Raw genomic sequence first — 4210 nt, forward strand, 5'->3', positions numbered from 1 at the left:
TCTCCAATACAAAGTATGGGGTGTGTTCACCATTTTCATACATATACAACATTGGTGGATGAAAAATGTCTCTTAGCAGTAATACTGGATTGTAGCCTCTGGTTTTACCAGCTGCATACTCTAGGACTATTATATAAGTAAAAATCTCTCTTGTGATACTGGAAAGTGATTAAAATGTGCAAACTGATGTAGTAGCTTTCATCTCTCTCTCTTTTTTTTTTTAAGAAGATGTTGGGGGTAGGAGTTTATTTATTATTAATTAATTTATTTTTTCTGTGTTGGGTCTTCGTTTCTGTGCGAGGGCTTTCTCTAGTTGAGGCAAGCGGGGGCCACTCTTCATCGCAGTGCGCGGGCCTCTCACTATCGCGGCCTCTCTTGTTGCGGAGCACAGGCTCCAGACGTGCAGTAGTTGTGACTCACGGGCCTAGTTGCTCCGTGGCATGTGGGATCCTCCCAGCCCAGGACTCGAACCCGTGTCCCCTGCATTAGCAGGCAGACTCTCAACCACTGCACCACCAGGGAAGCCCCTGCATGTTCATTTTTTAATAGTATGACTTTTTTTTTTTTTTTTTTTTTTTTTTTTGCGGTACGCGGGCCTCTCACTGTTGTGGCCTTTCCTGTTGCGGAGCACAGGCTCCGGAAGCGCAGGCTCAGCAGCCATGGCTCACGGGCCCAGCTGCTCCGTGGCATGTGGGATCTTCCCGGACCGGGGCATGAACCCGTGTCCCCTGCATCAGCAGGCGGACTCTCAACCACTGTGCCACCAGGGAAGCCCCTCATCTGCCTCTTAAAGTGTATAGCCACAGAAAGTCCATTTAACATGTTGGTAGGTTTAACAAAGTTGGAATGCTGGCACCGTTGAAGTGAGCAACAGTTCTTCAGACCTGGCTCAGAGCTGCAATGCATTTATCAATAGTATATTAAAGCAGCTGACATGATGACTTTTTGCAGGCCTTCCCAGGCACTGGAGTTTTTCTGTAAATTTGCTGCACTAGGTCATAAAAGATCTCATTAACATTTATTCTTTATTTTGCAAAGGATTCTAAGAGTGCACATTGTCTTGCTAGATTTTGGCCTTGTTTCTTTCCTATAACTCTTTCATCCAGAATCATTGGAACTTCATCAGTGTGTTTAACTCAAAGAATCTGTTCTCTCAGACCTTGTAAATCATTATATGTGGACTCTGCTGTGATGGAATAAACTAATGTAAAGCTTTGTCCGTTTTTCATGTACATATTCCTCATTGTTGTAAATTGTTGCCTTCCCGCAGTATCCCAGATTTCAAGCATACACTGTTGTGCATCTACTTCAGCTTGCTTTCTATAACAATCTTCTATCATAGGATCATATTTGTCAACAAACATTTATTGAACAAATTGTACAGTCAGAGCAGATATTCCAACTCCTCCCGAGCCAAGAACGACTAGCTTATACTCATGCATGGTGCAAACTTGTAAAAACTAGTACCTCTTGTGCTGTCACCAGGTCCCTGCAGCCAGCGTCGCCTCCTGCTCCCTCCGGGTCGCTGCTCCCAGAGCCACGTGGTCCTGCCGCTACCGCTGCCACCGCCGATCCGGCTGGTTTACCAAAGCTGAAATTCTTTGATCTGATCAAATTCTGCTTTATAAAGCCCTTCACCTCAGTGGAGGGTAGTGGCATCCAGACTCAATCTCTCATTTTCTCTGGAGCCTCCCTGCAAGGCAGCAACCGGAAGAACGACTTCTGGCTTCCTTGGGGCCTCTCTCCACAATCTCACCCTTATTGCTCTCTCTCTATTCTGCTACCTCAGTCCCCTGGTACTCACCACTGTCCAACCATGCTGGTTCATGTTTCTTTAGAATCCCTTTATATCTGAAATAAGACCAGTGTGTAACAAATCATAATTTCTTACTGCAAATATATAGTTTTAATTTTTTTTCTCATTTAGCTTTATTTAGCAGTAACTCTGAAAACTTCAGAGGTAAGAATCTCTCCTCTATGGTATAAGGGGAAGAACATGGAGCTAGCAGTCAACCCCATCTCTGCTCAATCAGTCTGACCTTTGAGCAAAGCCCTGAATCTCTTTAGATTTTCCAACCTTCATCTGCAGACAGAAAGAACCAGAATTGTTGACCTCTCAAGACCTCTCTATCTTCAAACATTCTATTCAGAATAAACTTCTAAACAATGCTCTAATTACACTGAGAAATTTCATCTTTAAAGGAGCTGGAAGTAAATATTTCCAGAAGCAAATACTTAGCTGTTTATACATTTTCAAAGATATGTCAGACATAGCTGTGTTAAAGCTTTTTCTGGAATGAAGCTCAGAACAAATTTAATATTCAATCACTAATGATAAATTAACTCTAAGTTTTAGCATACAGTTTACATAGTTTTTGATCCTTTTTTTTTTATTTTGATAATCTTGGGTTTTTTTAAGTATACTGCCTCAATACTATTTAGAAGTATGTGAAATATAAACTGTAAGGAGGTAACTAAAATATCCTAGTAGCTCTGAAGGAAAACTTTTTCAGGTTAAAACTCCTTTACTGTGTCACCTGGAAACAGCAAGTTAATGCATTATTTTAATATTACTGTGAAGAATACAGCTCTCAAAGGGCCCTGATTAACTTTTAGGAAGCAAATTAAGCTTGGGGAAAAAAGCAAGCATAAAGTTTTTGCTGATTTAACTAACTTCATATGGATTGAAATAGCTTCACTCTTTGTCTTATAATAATATTCTGCCATCTACCTGGATCCTCCACTCTACCTCTCTTTGTGTGAGGGATGTTGGACACTAATTTCTATCTAGTGCCCTGAAGAAGGACCAGGGCTGTATGTCTCACTGTATCACCAGTCTCTATGCCCAGAAACGTCCAGATCCCTGCTCCAAAACCAAACCCCGGGGCCAAGCTCTGCTCCCTATGGACAAGTAGCCCATGTTTCAGCTGCCTCCTTTCTCCAATCCCCTTGCATTACCTGTGAGTCTATTTCTTGAGGACAAGGAAAGGTAACTCTGAGGGTAAAACTAAGAGCCCAGAGAGCAGAGTCAAGGGCCACGGAATTAATATTCCCAGATAGTAGTATTGAGCCTTGATAAGAAACTAGTCAAATGTGCCTTTTTGGATTGCAGAATTGCTGGATTTTAGAATTTGAGAATTTCAGTGGCTGCTGTGTGCATCCTGTTTTCCCTCTTTTTGAATGGGAGTGTCAATTGCAGTTACCCCATGCCTATCCCACTACAGTGGGACAGATAATCTCTTCAGTTCACAGGTCTTCAGATTGAGAAGATTAGTACTCAAGGAGCGGTTTTGAGGAACCAGACCCAGGGAACCTCATTTGCACTTAGACCTTGAGGCTGAACCTGATTTCATAATGGGGTGAGACTTCTGTAGGGACTTGGGAGGAGTAAATGTATTTTGCACATGGGAGGAATGTAAACAATTGTGGTCAGAAGATATTGTGTTTTAAAACATGACCCCAAATTTCTATCACTCCTCCCACTGAAAAGTGTCTGTGTCCCTGCCACTTGATTTTGACCAGGGACTTGGAACTTCTACAGGAGAGTAGAAGTAACCGGGAGAGTATGGCAGAAGTAATGATGTGTTACTCCCAAGGTTAGGTCAGAAAGGGATATGCAGCTTCTACCTGCTTCTCTTGGTATTCTTGCTCTTGGATCCCAGCCACCATGCTGTGAGGAAGCCCAAGCTGCCATATGGAAAGGTCACGTGTAGGTATTCAGGCCAACAGTCCCAGCTAAAGTCTAACCACAAGACGTGAGTGATCAAGTCTTTAAGTCATTCTAGCCCTAGCTGTCAAGTCACCCTCAGCCTTCAAATCCTCCCAGCTGAGGCCCCAGACAATGTGGACAGAGACAAGCCATCTCCATCATGCTCCTTCCAAATTCCTGACACACAGAATTCCTGAGCATAACAACTTTGGTTTTACACCATTAACTTTGGGATGGTTTATTTTTCTGCAGTACATAACCAGAACCACCTATCTATATTCGCAGTCACTGTTGTAGCTGCTGGGGCATTCCACCACTTCATGCTTCAGCCAGGACTGGAGTTTGCAGTGCCCTTGGGTCCTGTTCCTTTCCTGTCTTGCTATCTCCAACCACCATCACAACATATGAAGCTAAGATCCAGACCCTGTCCCTCCCCTTACTGGCTCTGATTTTACATGTTAAAATGCACTGCCTTATGGATGAAACCCAAGATAGCACAAA

General features: G+C 43.0%; 1 pseudogene across 1 annotated transcript; it reads right to left on the reverse strand.

Moving 5' to 3' along the window:
- Positions 1-920: 920 nt before the first annotated feature.
- LOC307053343 (ras-related protein Rap-1b-like) lies at positions 921-1442 on the reverse strand (annotated as a pseudogene). Its single transcript has 2 exons — positions 1383-1442; positions 921-1256 (listed from the first exon to the last, which is right to left on the reverse strand). The product of its transcript is annotated as a ras-related protein Rap-1b-like (transcript).
- Between the last annotated feature and the right edge of the window lie 2768 nt (positions 1443-4210).

The sequence above is a fragment of the Hyperoodon ampullatus genome (genome assembly GCF_949752795.1).
Source record: "Hyperoodon ampullatus genome assembly, chromosome: 5".
Taxonomy (NCBI): Eukaryota; Metazoa; Chordata; class Mammalia; order Artiodactyla; family Ziphiidae; genus Hyperoodon; species Hyperoodon ampullatus.